The sequence below is a fragment of the Myotis brandtii genome, unplaced genomic scaffold, assembly GCF_000412655.1.
Source record: "Myotis brandtii unplaced genomic scaffold, ASM41265v1 scaffold517, whole genome shotgun sequence".
NCBI lineage: Eukaryota > Metazoa > Chordata > Mammalia > Chiroptera > Vespertilionidae > Myotis > Myotis brandtii.
The window spans coordinates 3,231,854-3,251,142 of record NW_005369706.1 but is presented as its reverse complement, the minus strand read 5'-3'; the positions used below and the strand labels follow the sequence as shown (position 1 = coordinate 3,251,142).

Sequence of the window (19,289 nt, the reverse complement as noted above, 5' to 3'; positions counted from 1 at the left end):
ATATATATACACACATATATACATAAAACCAGTCATTTAAAAATGGACAAAAAGAGGAAAGAATAAAAAGAATACAGAAAATCCTGGCCACTAAAAATATGTCAGTATTGGGCAAACACCAATACTAAGTTAATCATATAGAATACTTTTCCCCCCCTTTGGCTTAAAGAGAATTTTTTTTTTCTCGTAGTCTGGAAGCTAGCAATCCAAGATCAAGTCCACACCTCCTTCTGAGGCCCCTCTCTTTGGCTTGCAGATAGCTGCCTCCTTACTATGTCCTCACATGGTCTTTCCTTGTCCATGTATAGTGTGTGCCCTAATCTTTTTTTTTTAAGAATAAATATTTATTGTTGTGAAATAACGTATCTGAAATCTAATTATTCTTGAAAATGAAGACTGAAAAATGGGAAAAGTTAACAAAGTTAGTGACACCTGTCACTAAGGTTGAGGCCGCATGCAGAAAACACAATCCACTCACTGTTCATATTTATTGAGTGTCAGGTGAGGAAGGGATGTGAAAGTTTGGGAAAAGTCAGATTCAGGGGTCTGAGGCAGCATCACAGAAATGTCACATTTGCACTGGGTCTTGAAAAAGAAAAAAAATATTTTTTCTGATCCTAAAACTAATACAGGTTCACTGTAGAGTCTTTAGAACAGACATTGTAAAAGAATCCCACCATCCCAAAATAGCCACTGCTGAATTTTCATGTCTTTCCTCTTTTCTTTCTTCTCTTTCTCCCTCTCTAGGTTCCCTCCTCCTCTCTCTATTTTATTTATAATTAGGATTTTAGACTTCTTTAAACCTATTTTTATGTAGCTTTATATTGTAAGCATTTTGAAGAAGTGCTTTTAAAAAACATACCAGTTCCTTATTAATAAATAATACAGGTTTTTGTATAAAAATTATAAAAAACAAGTTTGCAAATGAAGAAGGAAACAAGTAAAAAGAAAAAAGTCACCTGTTATCTCAGCAAGCAGAGACGATCAGTGTATATATATTGGCGTATGACCTTCCAGGGTTTTTGTATGCACATAGAGATAGCGCCTGGTACACAGTAGGCACTCAATAAATACTGTTAAATGAAAAGAATGAATACAAATGAAAAAATATGTATACATTTCTAAAAACGGAAATCATAACATAGAGTTTAAAAACATATTTTTCACTTAACAAGATATGGTCTCCTATACTGAGTTATGTCAGTAAACACAGGTCTACACATGAAAAAATATGTATACATTTCTAAAAACGGAAATCATACCATAGAGTTTAAAAACATATTTTTCACTTACAAGATATGGTCTCCTACACTGAGTTATGTCAGTAAACACAGGTCTACACAATTACTTCTAATGATTGTTTAGCCGCTTGACTATACCATAAATTGATGGCCAACATGTTACTACTGGTCAGTTACACTGCTTGGTGGACAGAAGATTGACAGGCAGAGCTGAGGCGTGAGCTGAGACTTCTCAGTGAAGGAGAAGATAATCAATAGCACGGAGGCATGGGGTACAGGTGGAGTTCAAGAAACAAAAAATTATAGTGTCACTGAAAGATCAAAGCAATTATCAGACTATAAAACTAATTAAAAAGCTGAATGGGGTCATCATGTGAAGATCTTGATGTTAACACAACCATAATTACTCTCTCGACATTTATATTAGATAACAAATTACAATTTACTCAGCACAGACATTTCTGATCCTTCACTACATTATTATGTTGGTATGCTTATTGGCACATGTTATTAATACGATCAATGTAAAATACATAAACTTATTCTCTGCTCTTCATGGTGTTAGGTAGCAAAGGAGAGGATATGCAAACTTGTCTGGCTTTACATGGCTTACAGCCTATTTAAACAAGCAACACCATCCCACATAAAGTGATAATATACCATAAAACATTTGCATGATAGAACCAAACTATATGGCAGAACAAAGAATAAGTCCAGAAGGATTTCAGAGACAGACATACATACATATGTACATACAGGAAGGAACAAAGGAAGGAGGGGTGGGAGGAAGGAGGGAGGCAGGAAAGGAAGGAAAGTAAATGGGGCCTTGAGAAATCAGGTAAGGTTTTACAGTGTTAAGACCTGCACAATATCTAAAAATAGGTAGGATTTAGACTGGGGGATAGGAAAGGCATTTCTTGTGCAGTACTGGGAACAGCATAGGCAAAGACACAGAGACCAAATGTGCACAGAACAGCCTTGTGAGCCCATTCAGATGAGCCCAGTTAGAGTAAGGAGAGCAAGATACTGTACATGTTTCTTGAGGAACAGGAGGTTTACGGGAGCTGATTTAAAGATTCTACAGGGAAAACCAAACCAAAGAATGTAGTGTAACTGAAACATTGTTCAAAATTACTTTTGGGGATAAATAAGCTGAAATACAGTTTCAATTGCTAATATACTTTGTAGTGGATTGTTCCTCTCAAATATTTGCTCCCACTTCGTTGTAGTCCAGTTCTACAGAGGAGGAGAATTGAAAACTATATTTCCCATGTCCCTTTGCAGCTTGGGTTCTAGATCTGATTTAGATTCCACCAATCAGAGGGCAAGGTGCTGGGGACAAGGCATCCGTTTGGCTGGTCCAATTCTATCAGGTGAAGCAGACAGCACTGGAGCCAACAATTGTGTCTATGGGTTCCTGATAATCAGATTGGCTCAAGTGATGTGTTCCTGGAACATGCAGTGGAGACAAGGAGGAACCAGCTTCCTGGTTTCCTGGTTTCCCAGCTTCCTGATGGAGGCACAGGTAGCAGTTTCCTTAGCAGGTCAGTTGAATGGTGATTTTCTGGTCATTATTCCGAAAGGCCTGGCCTAGACCTGCTGTGTCATTTCTTCTAACAATTTTACAGGCACTTAATTCCCTATGTTAAATCCTTTTGTTTAACACACATAGGAAGATGCCTGTTATACTAAACCCTGACTAGTATTCATAATTTTATAATTTCTTCCCTTTTACATTCTTTTATTATGGGAACTTTTAAACATATGTAAATGTGAACAGAATAGAATAATGAACTCCCAGGTACCAACTTCAACTATTATCAATTCAAGCCAGTCTGGTTGAAATTTTACCCCCACTGTCACATAGAATTATTTTAAAGCAGATTCCAGATATCCTATCTCTGTAAATATTTCAGCACGTATTTCTAAAAGGGAAAAACTATCTTTTCAAACAATATTGCCACATCACTATCAAAACTAAAAAAATGACAAGAATTCTTTAATATCACTAAGTATCCAGTCACATTCACTTAGTTTTTAAATTATTATGAACCACTGTTTGTATGTTTTTTATTCTGAAGAACCAATAAAATCACACCTCTCCGTGCTCAACTCCTGAGAAGCAATCCTGACAGTAAGGGCAGTGGTTCTAAGGCCCACAGGGTCCTGTTCTTCCTGCCATCTCTCCCAATAACTCACTGAGCCTCCTTACCCACGTGGGGTCTTTGAATCAACAGGCTCTTAGATGGTAATGGTAAGGACCTAAGAGCTGCTTTTCTGTATTTTGGAAATTCAAACAGGCTAAACAGGTTAACTAAAATGTCAGGTATGCTTGCTTTTGGCTAGATTGTATTAATGTGATGTGACAATCCTAGATTCTAACTGGCAATTTTATATATCTTCAAGTAATAAAAATGGAAAATGAATTAATACATTAACGATGTAGTCAAGACTCATTAAACAGTATAGTTAAGACCTGGATGTTGCACTACATATCAATTATACTTCAATTAAAATAAAAGCTTAAAGTGGATACTCAAAATCTTTGAAAACCTGAGGCCCTTGGGAGGTGGGGAATAATAAAAATGGCCTTTGGTGGTGAACAGGCTGGGAGCCAGGCAGCAATCTAAGAAGAAAAGGTGTTTTCTCTATCCTCACTCAAACCTCACAACGTAACCAGCGCTAGTGATCTCAGGTGTGCTAGGACCCTGTATCGCCATTTCATCTCTGCTGGCTTCCCCGACTTCTGTCAGTCACTCTCAGCTCTGTATCTGGAAAGTAACCGTGTCTAGAACTATGAACTACCACCTGCCCCTCCTCTCTTTACTGCCAACAGGCTGAACAACTTGCTCCTGGCCTCATCATTCCCCCGAAACCACGCCCGACTGGCAAACTCTGGCTCCGCCATTTAGGAGCTGTGTGACCCTGGGCAAGTAGGTTAATGCCTCTTCGCCTCAGTTTCCTCTTCTGTAAAATAGAGATAAAGTAAGACCCACCTCGTACAGTCGTTATAATGATTCCACGATTGGGTCCATGTGCAGCACTTACAGCAGTGCCCGGCCTGGTTCTTTTTTTTTTTTATTTTTAATTTTTATTTATTTTTATTTATTTCAGAGAGAGAGGGAGAGAGAGATAGAAACATCAATGATGAGAGAGAATCATTGATTGGCTGCCTCCTGCACATCCCCTACTGGGGATCGAGCCCACAACCCAGGCATGTGCCCTTGGCCGGAATCGAACCTGGTACCCTTCAGTCCGCAGGCCGACGCTCTATCCACTGAGCCAAACCAGCCAGGGCCCGGCCTGGTTCTTGTAAGCTACGGTGACTATGGTGGCTACAATGCTACTACTTCCTAATCAAGACAAGAGGCCTTTTTTTCTCGGTCCGCATGCTCTTCAGCTCCTTCAGGAGCATGGAGCACTGTTCACTGACCTCCACCAACTTGCTCCTCACGGCCTCCTCAAGTGCTGCTTCTTGGCTTCCTTTGCCAGCTCCCTTCTTCCCGCCTCCCTCCCGCCCCTCAGTGTAGGGGTGGCTCTCGCCCCCCATGCTTTCCTCCAAAGTCTTTCCTTTTTACGGTTTCAAGGCTGTAGTGTCATGTTCATCTCACAGGGCACCTTTCTTCCCCAGGCATTTTCATTTCGTAAAACTAGAATTCCTTTGGATTATGAAATAGGATCTCCCTCATAAATACTACTTGGTAATAAGCACATCACTTAACGTGCCACATGTTTCTTCATCTGTAAAATGAGAAGGGTGGAGGGAGATGAACTTTCAGGTTCCTTCCTGCTCAGAAAAATTTCCACAAACTCTATCTAGACTACAGCTGCCCTCTGGACTTCTCCATGTGGATGTCTGCCATTCCCTCGAACTCCACATGCCTAACTGAATGCGTCACCTGACCTCACACATCACCTTTTCCGTTTCTGTTAAAGATAATGTTCATTCTCCTCATCCCTTAGACCTGGAATCCAGCTGGATATCACTTCATTGCTACCTCATATCTAATCAGTCACTAAGTCTTATCAACATTCTTTCACAGTGCCCCTTCCCTTCCTCTCATTCTTTTCAACGCCACAATCCTGACTTTGCCCGTTGCTTTCCTCCATGCTACGTACTGATCCCTCCCTTCTCCCACCTACAGACACAGATTCTTCCTGAAAATATGTCTTATACATTCCTCTCCCCCTACCCCACCAGTCATAATTGCTCCTAATGTCTACAGGATAAAGTCTAATCTCTGGAACCTCAAATTCAAAGCCTCGATTGCTCATAAAGTTCTCCTTAATTTTTCTCTTCTATGACTTTCTTTCTGAACCTCCCAGTCCTGCAATGTTACCCAGTTTTCTGCTTTGTTCACATCAATCCCTTGGCCCTGAACTAATTCCCTCCCACTCCTTCCCACCAAGCCCATGTCTACATTTCTTTCAAAGCCCAGCTTGCTTGCCTGCTTTTTTATTTTTCAATTTCAAACCAAATTTCTCTGTGATGTCTTTCTCCAATGACCAACCCGTGACTGAGTGTTCACCTGTGATGAATGTTACATTAAAGCCTTCTATTAAATGCTCCCCATCCTTTGGGAGGCATTTGGCAATGTCTGGAGACATTTTGATCCTCACAAGTGAAGGGGTGCTGCCAGCTTCTCGTGGAAGGAGATCAGGGATGCTGCTAAACATACAATGCTCAGGAAACCAGCCCCAACAAAGAGTTATCTGGCCCCCAAACTCAGTAGTGCTGAGGGTGAGAAGCTCTGTGTTAAAGGAAACTCTGTTTGGGGCAGGGAAATGAGCCGCTCACTTCCTTAGACAGATTGTCCCCCGAATCCTATCTTGTTCACCGTATCCTGACACCTGCTCCTACAGCTCCACGATTCCTCTTCTGTTCAGGTGCCCATGTGATGTTTTAAAGGTATGTTGTCAATATACCCAGCCTATGATGCCTGGGAATTAACCTACCCCTATGCAGATGTTTTGAAAATGTTGTGATTTCTCCAAAGACAGAAAATACTGATAAACTCCAGAAGTTAATGAATTCAAACTATAACTGGATATAGGAAAATGACTACATATTACTTTTTTTATTGAAGCATAATTTAATTAGAGCAGTGAGTGTACCTGAGCAGTGTAAATACCACAAAGTTAAAAATATCTTTTTCACCAACAAAAATTCATAGTTAAGTAATTACTAAAAACTTATATAGTTGAAAACAGCCTGGGAAGAACAGCCTTTGAGAAAATTCTTTTTATTGGCACATGTATGTATCTGCTCAATTGATATCTCTGTTCAAGGATTGCTATTGAATTAAAAACAATGAATGGGCCCTAGCCAGTTTAGCTCCGTGGAGAGAGCGTCGGCCTGTGGACTGAAGGGTCCCAGGTTCGATTCCTGTCAAGGGCGCATGCCCGGGTTGCGGGTTCGATACCCAATAGGGGGTGTGCAGGAGGTGGGTGATCAGTTTCTCTCTCATCATGGATGTTTATATCTCTCTCTTCCTCTCTGAAATCAATAAAAAAATATATATATATAAAAAAACAATGAATGGGGGTTTGTTTATTGTTAAGTCCTGGCTAAGCTATGACAGTTAATTCCCAACAAAATATTTTAAAAAACAAATAATAAGAATTTTAAAGCACCACAAAATGGTGCATGTAAAGAGGATCACTTATAAATAGAAACATTTTAAAACATACCTTTATTTGAAAAAGAAAACATTTTATAATCCAATTCTAAATGATGTTATAGTCTTTTCCTTCTCTGGGCCTCTCTATTCTCACCTTAAAATGGGAAAGGCAGGTTCACTGATACACTCTCAAAGATCTCCCCCAGTTCTAAAATCCTCTGGATTTATGACTCTATAGACTATTTCTTAATGGATCATAATCAGAGACAAGATGATGGACTTATGGACAAATCTTTTGAATAGGTGACTTAGACCAGTAGTCCTCAGTTCTGACTAGAAATAGGAATCACTTCAGATGCTTTAAAAAAATAATCTAGGAGACTAAGTGGAGTGGCTCTAGGATGGGGACCATTTCCCCTAACTCTCTCGGGTGGTGCAGAGCCCACCCTTCAGACAGCCAAATGTTGGTGTGATAAACTCTGCTGGCCTCACTCTGATGACTCTCTGAGAACCTGTGCCGCCATAAAGGTCTGCCAGCACCCGGCAGGTGGCAGGTGGATTTGATCTATCCTGGGACATTAGCTGAGTGACTTCAGACCCAGCACCGGCACTAAGTTTGAACCTGTATCGGTCTGGTGAACACTGCTCGCCCCTACCTGGCAACTCACTGAGAACCTGCCTCATGCAACTCGAGTACCACCAGAGTATCTTTCAATGACGGAGCCTGTCAGGCAACGAGCAGGTGGAGGCAGATCTTGGGATGCCTTGGGACTTTTGCTGACTTGCCCCTGGGCCCAGTGCTGGTAAAAAGCTGGTCTTGGTGTGCAGCTTGGTCTTTTCCACACACACCCACACCCAGCAGAGGGAAGGTGGGGCTGGGTGGCTGGGTGGGAGGAGATCAACCAAAGAAACTTGTATGCATATATGCATGACCCATGGACACAGACAGTGAGGTGGTAAGGGCCTGGAGGGTTAATGTGTGTGTGTGTGGGACATATGTAATACTTCCAACAATAAACATTTTATTTAAAAAATAATAAAATGGCAATAAATATATATCTATCAATAGTCACTTTAAATGTAAATGCCTTAAATGCTCCATTCAAAAGACATAGGGGAGCTGAATTAATAAGAAAATAAGACCCATACATATGCACTCTACAAGAGACCCACCTCAGAATGAAAGATACACAAAAGATACACATAGAATAAAAGTAAAGAGTAGAAAAAGATATTTCATGCAAATGAAAATTTTTTAAAAACTGGGGCAGAAATACTTATTTTTGACAAAATAGACTTCAAAACAAAGGCCATAACAAGAGACAAAGAAGGATATTATATAATGTTAAATGGATCAATCCAACAAGAGGATATAACCATAGATCAACAGTAATTTAGCCATACTAGGGGTTTTTTAAAATCCCATTAACATCAATGGATAGATTTTCCACACAGAAAATCAAAAAGGAAACAGCAGCCTTAAAGGATTTAATTGATTGCTATCTTCAGAGCATTTCACCCCAAAGCAGCAGAATATACATTCTTTTCAAGTGCACATGGGACATATTCTAGGATGGACCACATGTTAAGATACAAAACAAGTCTCAATAAATATAAGCAGATTGAAATAATATCAAGCATCTTCTCTGGCCATAATGATAAAAACTAGAACTCAATTACAAGGGAAAAAAAGGAAAAAAAAACGACATGGAAGCTAAATAACATGCTACTAAACAATGAATGGATTAACAATGAAGATCAAAGAAGAAATCAAAAGATACTTTGAAACAAATAAAAATGGGAACACACACTCCCAAAATCTATGGGACAACAGTGACAGCAGTCTAAAGAGGGAAATTCATAGCATTACAGGCCTACCTCAAGAAATAAGAAAAATCTCAAACAATCTAACTTTACACTTAAAGGATCTAAAAAAAGAACAATAAACAAAGCCCAAAATGAGTAAAAGAAAAGAAATAATAATAATTCAGAGCAGAAATAAATGAAATAGTCTAAAAAACAATACAAAAGATCAATGAAACCAAGAGCTGGTTCTTTGAAAAGATAAACAAGATTGACAAACATTTAACCAGACTCATCAAGAAAAAAAGAGGGGATCCAAATAAATAAAATCAAAAATGAAAGAGAATAACTGACTCCACAGAAATATAAGGAATTGTAAGAACATGTTATGAACAACTATATGCCAAGGAATTGAACAATCTGGACGAAATGAATAAATACCTAGAAACATACAATCTTCCAAAACTGAATCAGAAAGAATCAGAAAATCTGAACAGATCAATTACAACTACTGAAACTGAAGTAGTAATAAAAAAAAAAAATTTTTAAAAACCACCCAATAAACAAAAGTCCTGGACCTAATGGCTTCACAGATGAATTTTATAAAACAGTCAAATAAGAACTAATACCTATCCTTCTCAAACTATTCCAAAACATACAAGAGGAGAGAAGACTCCCAAGCTTATTTTATGAGGCCATCATTATTCAATTCCAAAACCAGATAAGGACACTACAAAGAAAGGAAATTATAGGCCAATACCTGATTGATGCTAATATCCTCAACAAATATTAGCAAACCAGATCCAGCAATCCACTAAGAAGATTTTATACCATGATCAAGTGAGATTTATTCTGAGGATGCAAAGTTGGTACAATACCTGCAAATTAATAAATGTCACACACCACATAAACAAAATGAAGGATAAAAACGACATGATAATATCAATAGATGCAGAAAAAGCATTTGATAAAATTCAGTACCCATTTATGGTAAAATCTCTCAGCAAAGTGGGAATAGAGGGAACATAATCCTATATAATAAAAACCTAATATGCTAAGTGTCTGGTCGTCTGGTCAGCCATTCAACCAATCAAAGCGTAATATGCTTATGATATGCTAAGGTCACTCAACCGCTCGCTATGACGTGCACTAACCACCAGGGGGCAGATAGTCGACCACATGACCAGTCGCTATGATGTGCACTGACCACCAGGGGGCAGACTCTTGACCAGTAGGTTAGCTTGCTGCTGGGGTCTGGCTGACCAGGACTGAGCGAGACAGGCTGGACATGCCCTGGAGCCCTCCCGCGGTCCCTCTCTGGCTGGCCAACCTCTCGCATTCCTCCCCGGCCCCAATCACGCACCAGTGGGGTCCCTCGGCCTGGCCTGCACCCTCTCGCAGTCTGGGACCCCTCAGGGGATGTCAGAGAGCTGGTTTTGGCCACAGGTCAGGCTGAGGGACTCCACTGATGCACGAATTTGTGCATCGGGCCTCTAGTTCAACATAATAAAGACAAATATGACAAACCCACATCCAATATCATACTCAATGGGCAAAAATGAAAAGTGTGTCCCTTAAGATCAGGAACAAGACAGAGATGTCCACTTTCACCACTCTTATTCAACAAAGTACTGGAAGTCCTAGCCACAGCAATCAGACAAGAAGAAGAAATGAAAGGCAACCAAATTGAAAAGGAAGAAGCAAAACTGTCATTATTTGTAGATGACATGATATTTCATAGAGAGAACACTAAAGATTCCACCAAAACACTACTAGAACTGATAGATTAATTCAGTAAAGTAGTAGGATACAAAATAAATATCCAGAAATCAGTTGCATTTTTATACGTACACCAATAAGGGAACTATAAGAAACTATATGAACTATTAGAAAGAGAAACTTAGAAACTAATCCCATTTAAAACTGCATCAAAAAATAAAATACCTTGGAATAAGTTTAACCAAGGATGTAAAAGACCTGTACTTGGAAAATTATAAAACACCGAAGAAATAAATTGAAATAGATACAACTACATGGAAGCATATACCATGTTCATGGATAGGAAGAATTGATATCATTAAAATGTCCATAATACCCAAAACAATCTATAGATTCAACCCAATTCCTATCAAGATATCAATGATGTATTTAACAGAACTAGAACAAATATTCCAAAAACTTATATGGAACTACAAAAGATCCTGAATAGCCACAACAATCTTGAGAAAGAAAAGCAAAGTTGGAGTAACCATGCAAATGATATTGAACTATACTACAGGGCCATAATAATCAAAACAGCATGGTACTGTCATAAAAACATACACATAGATCAATGAAACAGATTAGACAGCCCAGAAATAAACTCATATATTTATGGTCATTAATATTCAACAAAGAAGGCAAGAATATACAATGGGGTAAAGGTAGTCTATTAAATAAATGGTACTGGAAAATTGTGTTGGACAGATAGGTGCAAAAAAAAAAGAAAGAAAAGAAACTAGACCACCTTCTTATACAGCACACAAGATTAAACTCAAAAAGGATTAAAGAATTAAATGTAAGACCCAAAACCATAAAAATCCTAGAAGAAAACATAGGCAGTAAAATCTTGGATATTTCTTATAGCAACGTTTTTTCTGATATGTTTCCTCGGGCAAGGGAAACAAACTGAAAAAATAAACAAATGGGACTACATCAAACTAAAAAGCTTTTGCACAGCAAGGAAACCAACCATCAACAAAATGAAAAGACAACCCACTGAACAGGAGAATATATCTGCTATTATATCTGGTAAGGGGTTAATACCCAAAATTTATAAAGAACTTATTCGACTCAACACAAAAAACAAACAATCCAATTTTTAAAATGGGCAAAGAACTTGAATAGAAACTTCTCCAAAGAGGACATACAAATGGCCAATAGACACATGAAAAGATGCTCAACATCACCAATCATCAGAAAAATACAAGTTAAAACCACAATGAGATATCAGCTCACACCTGTCAGAATAGCTATTATCAATAAACTAGAGGCCTGGTGCACAAAATTTGTGCATTGGCGGGGGGGGGGGTGTCCCTCAACCTCGCCTGTGGCCTCTCGCAATCTGGGACCCCTTGGTTATGGTCCCTAGGCCTGGCCGGTGATCAGGGCCTATTGGGGCTTTCCTTCTCCTGACTGCTGGCAGCTGGCCCTGCTGCCACCATTGCCACTGCTTGCCATCTGTGCGGCACTGCCCCCTCTCCCCCGCCACCAGTCACCTCCCTCTGCGGGTGACAGGCGTGGGGTGCGATCGCTTGGCTGACCTGGGCCTCCATCACAGCGCCGCCAGCTGGGTAGCCTGGGCCTCCCTCTTTGGGGCGAACAATCGCCCAGCAGAGGGAGTCCCTGCCCACCGGCCAGGGCTCCGTGATCTCTGCACAGAGGGTGGCCTGGACCTCCCTCTGCAGCGTGATCATGGGGAGATGGGGCGCCCCTCCCCCAGTTCCCCCCACCCTACCCCCCGACCAATTGCATTGCACCCGACCAATTGCATTGCACCCGCCTTGGCTGGCCTGGCGCCAGTGTGTGTCATAGTGTGGTTGTCCAGACAGTCGTTCTGCTGTTCGGTTGATTTGCATATTATGCTTTTATTATTATAGATGAACAAACAACAGGTGTTGGCAAGGATGTGGAGAAAAGGGAACCCTCTCCAGGTGCACTTTTGGTAGGAATAAAAACTGATGCAGCCACTGTGGAAAACAGTATGAAGTTATCTCAAAAATTAAAAATGGAACTGCCTTATGACCCAGCGATTCCACTTCTGGGAATATATCCAAAGAAACCCAAAACACTAATTCAAAAGAATGAACCCCTATGCTCATTGCAGCATTGTTTAAAATGGCCAACATTTGGAAGCAGCCCAGGTGCCCATCAGTAGATGAGTGGATAAAAAAGCTGTGGTACCTTTACACAATGGAATACTACTCCACAGTAAAAAAATAAAGAAGAAGAAGGAAATCTTACCTTTTGCAACAACACATATGAACATGGTGGGTATTATGCTAAGTTAATTAAGCCAGTCAGAGAAAAACAAATACCATATAATCTCACTTATATGTGGAACCTAATGAACAAAATAAACAAAATAGAAACAGATATAGAAAATAGACTGACAGCTGTTAGAAGAGGGGGGGGTTGTAGGGCTGGGTGAAAAATTAAGCAAAATAAAACAAAACAAAACAACAAACCTCATAGACAGACAACAGTATGGTGTTTACTAGAGGTAAGGGGGGTAGGGCAGGTGGAAGAGGGTAAAGAGGGTAAACGGTGACAGAAGAAGACTTGACTTTGGGTGGTGAACACAATACAATTTACAGATGATGTATTATAAAATTATACACTTGAAACCTATATAATTTAGTTAACCAATGTCATTCCAATAAATTCAATAAAAATAAAAAATAAATTTTTTAAAGATTTAAAATAATAATAGTGATAAGCTTCCTTCCAACACACACCAGTTTCTAATTTAATTGACCTAGGATCCCATCCAAGCATGGATATTTCAAATGCTCTCCAGAGGATTCTAACGTGCATTAAGACCTATAGATTTAGACTCAGGGTTAAAAACAAATGCAGCCAGGGCCCAGGTAGGCAGAATAAGTGAGCAAAGCAGATTGGGCATAAGCAACTAAAGAACATGTATCCCATCTATTTTAGTAAGAAAAAGCCAGATGTTTTTCTTCTTTTTTCAAGAAATGCAAGAGACCCAGATTTTAAATGAAATTATGATATTTAAATGTTGACAACTAATGCCACACAATTTTAAAAGAAACTGTAGGTCACACAAAACACAGCCACAGGCTTCATTTGGTTCTATAGCCACCAGTTTATAACCTTAAGAAAACCAGTTGAATAAACCAAACACAACTTCTTCCCTGTACTCTGTCCTGTCTCTCTCCCACTCAGAGCCTCTTCTCCTCCCTTCCCTGTCCCCGCCCCCGCCCCCCCAATACCTTGGGCCCTAGCCTATCCTTTTCCTTCTGCTTTCCATTGTCTCGTTCTTTCCCAATCTTCTTTGTCACTCCTAAGGGATGGAAACTGAGATCCCACACATTAAATCTTTATGCCTCTGCAGCTGTATCACTCACTGGACAGGCTTCTATATTGGGGAAATTCAGGTTATAAATTGTAACCTGAGGCTGTGGCTCCATGATGTCAACAACTGGTTGGTTTAGTTGAGTCAAGGGAAAAGCCATCATGATTTCAGATTACTACGATTTTATCAAATGACATATGGAGGTCTTCATGTAATTTCTGATTCTGTTTTTTCTGCTTTTAATTCCAAACCACTGCATACTAGAATTATCCCTGGTGTTTGTTGAGTGTGTTTGTTTGTTTTTTAACTCTCATGTCTTGGCTCTACCCCAGGCTAACTAAATCTGAATCTCTGGAAATGGAGTCTGGGCATTCAAAGCTTTAAAAAGACCCAGATAAGACCAATGTGAAGGCAGAGTTGAGAGTCACTAATCTAAACCCATCTTCTAAACATTAGCAGTGTGATGCCCTAGCTGGTTTGGCTCACTGGATAGAGCGTCAGCCTGTGGACTGAAGGGTCCCAGGTTGGGTTCTGGCCAAGGGCACATGCCTGAGCTGCGGGTTCGAACCCCAGTAGGGGGCGTGCAGGAGGCAGCCAATCAATGATTTTCTCTCATCATTGATGTTTCTCTCTAAAATCAATAAAATATGTTTTAAAAAATAATAATAATAAAATAAACATTAGCAGTGTGTTTAACCTCAGATGATTATAGTTCCTTTAACTTGCTCAAGGATTTTCTAGATTCCGTTCTCATTTTATCTTCACAATTCTGAGTTAGGCAGCTCAGATACTATTATTAGCCTTAGACAGATGATAAATGAGGCATAAAAATGTAAAACGAATTGCCCAAGTGCACCCAGTTAATTATTGGCAAAGACACATGGTAACTTCACTTGAGGCCGAGTCCCTTGATTGCAACCCCAGTGCCTGCAGTTTCCCCAAACCATGGGGGCATTCCTAATCACTAAATTCCTGACACATAGGTGGTCCCTAGAAAACCAATTAATATAATGTGTTTAAATTTCAAAAGTAAGTATAACAATGACTCAGTTTAGGGTCAATGTTTCAAGGTGTGGTTTGTTTGGGTGTTTTTTTTTTTTGAGATCTATGATGTGATTTTGAATGTTCTTACTTCCACACACATACTTTCCCCACCCCCACACCACCCTTCACAGATGCATATTCTCCCAGATTGAAAAGATTCGGGTAGTTTCCCTCAGATATTATTTTCTGAAAAGCATTTTTACATGATTAGAGAGTCATAGAATATCAGAGGTAAGGGGAACTTGACTGATCAACTTTCCCCACTCCCTAGGATAGGATAGAAACCCCAAGTTCCTTTTAATTCAATATAGATGGAATGCTAACACCATGCCAAGCACTTCACATCCATTATCTTAATTAAATATTCAGGATAACTCAATAAGATGGGTACCACTACTGTCACCATCATCATCATTATGATCATTATTTCCATTAAACAAACAAACAAACAAACCAACAAACAAAGCACCCTGAGGTTTAGAGATGCTAAACAACTTACCCAACGTCCCTACGCTGGTAAGTTAAGACCTGGAATAAGTCATCCCTTGATATCCTAAGAGGATTGGTTCCAGAACCCCTGTGGATATTAAAATCCATGGAAGCTCAAGTTCTTTATGTACAATGTCATAGTTTCTGTATATCACCTACACACATCTTCCCATACACTTTAAATCACCTTTAGATTACTTATAATATCTAAAACAATGTAAGTGGTATGTAAATAATTGTTATACTGTCTTGTTTAATACAGACACAACCACGATAGGCTTAACTACATGGTACAAGTCAGCAACAACATAACATTTTTAAAAAATATATATTTTATTGACTTTTTACAGAGAGGAAGGGAGAGGGATAGAGAGTTAGAAACATCGATGAGAGAGAAACATCGATCAGCTGCCTCCTGCACACCTCCTACTGGGGATGTGCCCGCAACCAAGGTACATGCCCTTGACTGGAATCGAACCTGGGACCCTCCAGTCCGCAGGCTGACGCTCTATCCACTGAGCCAAACCAGTTAGGGCACAACATAACATTTTTAAAAAGTATTTTTTATCTGTGCTTGGTTGAATCCAAGGATACAGAACGCTGGATACCAAGGGCGGACTGTATTTACATCTTACTCAAAGCCTGTGGCCTTATCTCCCACCTTCCATCACCTGGAGTGACAACAGTGCAAATGGTAGAAGGTAAACAAATCTTTATGAAAATGCTAAAAGGTGATCAGTGAACACATTCAAAGAGGTAGAAAATTGGCATTGGGCTAGGCCTTCACAAATATATAGAATTTCAGTAGGCATTCCAGTCTGGAATCAACACTGATATTGAGGCAGAAAAGTGACAGGGAGGGCACAAGGTGAACTGGGACAAAGAGATGGAGAGAGGTGAGGAGTCAGATTGTGGAGGGTCCTGAGTGCCTGGCTGAGGATTTTATACTTTAGTTGTGGGCAATGGGAACCCACTGAAGATTTTTAGAAGCAAGGTCATTAAAAAGTGCAAACTGAGCCTGGCTGGTGTGGCTCAGTGGTTGAGCGTGGACCTAGGAACCAGGAGGTCAGGGTTGGATTCCTGGTCAGGGTACATGCTCGGGTTGTGGGCTCGATCCCCACCCAGTGTGGGGCGTGCAGGAAGCAGTCAATCAATGATTCTCTCTCACCATTGATATTTCTATCTCTTCCTTCCTCTCTGAAATCAAATTTTATATATATATATACATTTTTAAAAGTTACCTGTAAAAAATGCAAATTGTTTTAGAAATACAGATCTCATGGAAGTGTCGAGATTGAATTAAGGGAGCTTGACATGGAGAAGACCAGCTAGAAAGCTGTTATATCTCATCAATTAGCCACTTTACTTTTTAACCACGTGTTGTGCTTGCATCTTCCTCCCCCGAGGAAGGATTTCCTGGTTTCTTCAGGGCACCTCCATGTCTGTTTCATGATTCTTGTATCCCAACACCCTACTTGAATCGCCAAGTCTAGGTCAGGTGACAGAGGACTTGAACTTGGACATTGGGACTGGGGATGAGAAAACAGGTTTGAGGGGCATCTGCAAGGGCCTGGCAGCTGCTCAGAAGTGCGGAGAGGGTAAGAGAGAACGCCAGAAGCAGACTAGAAAAAGACTAAGGTTTCAACCTAGAAGAAGGAGAAAAAATAATGAGATGTAGAAAAGAAGGGGGGGGTCAACACTAGCATAAAGAGGTGAATGAGACGAAGATTGGCCAAGATCTCAATCCAACGGGCATTTTATTAAGCAGCTACTCTGCTGGACATTAGAGGAACAATGATGAGTAGATTGGTTTTGGCCTCAGGTACCATCCAGAGTGAGGAAAAGACAGGACTGGCAATAGACAGAGACGCCTGGCCTCTGAGTCTCAGGACAAATGTCACCCTCTCACACCGGCACTCCTAGAGGGTCGTCTACCACAAGCACCCTCCCCCACCACATGACCCTGCTTTGCTTCTCCAGTGCAGTGCACTTACAAATATCTGAAAGCCGTTTATACATGCATATATTGCCTGTCTCCTCCCTGCCCCCAGAATAGAAGCCTCACAGGAACTGTCTTGTTAGTTGCTGCCAGCCACAAAATAAGCCCCTCCCCGACCCCCAAGTATTTATTGAATATGTGGGGTGCTTTTTTAAAGGGAATAAACCCTCATCAAGGTTAAGACCTCCAACCAAACTAGGTGGGTTTCCCGATGCCTAAGGGACAGACTGTGAACTGAAGAGACTGAAGATCAAAACCATTTGAGGTTGGGGGTGAACCAAAATCCAGGGGGCCCACAGGGATTAGTGCCGGGACCGACCGTTTCACATTGATTTCAAGGGTCCCAACCCTGCGTGAGATGTTTAGTAACAATGAGGGCAGGCAGCCACCTAGCTCAGGTTTTCTTTCCGTTGTCTCTCTGACGTCAGAACAAGCACGAGTTACTGCACAATTTCTTCCATCAAGGTGACAAATTACAGCCTTGCTGGGCCCTGCAGTCTGCAAACCGTAGATTTAGTCTCTCCTCCCTCTTATACTAAAAGAAAAAAAAATTTTTTAACCCACCGCAGAGATGTCAAATCCATAGGTGCGATAAAAACTGGGTCTGCGCCGCAGAGCGAGACACAAAGGGCTTTCAATGGTAGCACCACCCTCCCCAGCTCAAGGCAGCCTGTAAAAGGCACCGGAACGCTGTTACCGCGAAATTCCTTTTGCCGCCATATGCACTTGCACCTTCTCTGACTACCGTTCTGCCCAAATCCAAGGGCGGGAGATTCCGCAGGGGAGCAGCGCCCAGGCAGCCCCGGATGGTGTGGGGGTCCCAGTGGGTACAGAGGAGCCCGACGCTCTGGTAGGAGGATACGGAGGGGTGGGGGGGCGGGACGCACACTAGGGCTGTGGAGCGCTTTCCTCCCAGCACCGCGGCCAGTTTAAAGGCCTTTGGTGGCAACATGTTTAGGGGTGGGGCGAGGAGGTGGAGTGGAAGCGAGACAGTCCGAACCCAGGCCACGCGCAAGCGGTGGCCTTTTGTTCGCCAGCTCCAGCGACCCTGGTCCCCAGACCAGCACTTTCCTCCTCCTCCTCCCTCCTCGATTTTGGAAAGAACCTCTTCAGGGCGGGAAAGGACAGTGACCACTGCTAGCATCCTTTAGTAACTTCCCCCGGCATCCTCCTCCTCCTCTCTGTTACTGAGATGGGCAGAGCTAGAGCAAGGGGCGGCAAATGTGATCCGGTTTACTCGCGCTCCGAGGCCAGTCCTGGAAACCCAGCCGGCCGGCCGCACACCCTCGGGGCATCACACACTCTCCTCTGGGCCCTACGGACACAGGAAATTGCCCCAATGCCCAGGATGCAAACACTCCTCGGGTATGCAGTCGCGCCCTCGCATCGGCTGCGCTCTCCCGACAGCCCTGCGAGGTCCCTGACCCTCGTGCCACTTAACCAGGTCGGGCGCCACTCGCTCCCACCATGAAAACGGAACCAAAAAGTAAGCCACCGCCGCGGGGAGGTGAAATCAAGACTCTCTGAGCCTCCTCACGCTGCCACGTGCATTGGGAACAACAGGAGACCTGGACTTTCCCTTTCCCCAAAGCAAAAACCAAATGCATCCGGCACAGCCGCGCACCCCTTCCTTCCAGGCCCGCACGGAGGGCTTCTGTGTCACCGCCTCCTCCCCGCACATCGCCAACATCCCTTTCCTCCCGCTGCCGCGCCCTTGGCTCTCTCGAGCCGGGAAAGTCACCCTACCTTGGGCAATAAAGGGAAAAGTGTCACAGGGTGAGAAGTCAAGGTGTCCTCCCTTCCGGATCTTATCCCCGGCGGTGTGATGTCCTTTGTGTCAAGGTCTAGCTGCCGCGGCCGGGAGAACGTGGCCTCTGTCTGCGAGCGCTGGGCGGGGAGCCTTGGCGGGGTATGGCTGATTTCCGAGGAACGTGAAGGGCGGCGGTTCCCGGCGACCTTCAGACAGAGCAGCCAGCCCGCGCTCCCCTAGCTCCCTCCTCTAGGGGCGGATTGCA

The 19,289-nt window shown here is 42.0% G+C and overlaps 1 protein-coding gene across 1 annotated transcript in view; it reads right to left on the bottom strand.

Annotated features, from left to right (window-relative positions):
- The window catches only part of SLC38A1 (solute carrier family 38, member 1), a 75,535-nt gene extending 56,262 nt beyond the window's left edge, over positions 1–19,273 (bottom strand). The window contains exons 1-2 of the mRNA XM_014548594.1: positions 19,021–19,273; positions 960–1,073 (exon numbers count right to left, since the gene is read on the bottom strand). The gene's annotated coding sequence lies outside the window, so the exon portion shown is untranslated. The remainder of the gene's footprint in view (positions 1–959; positions 1,074–19,020) is intronic.
- Positions 19,274–19,289: the final 16 nt, after the last annotated feature.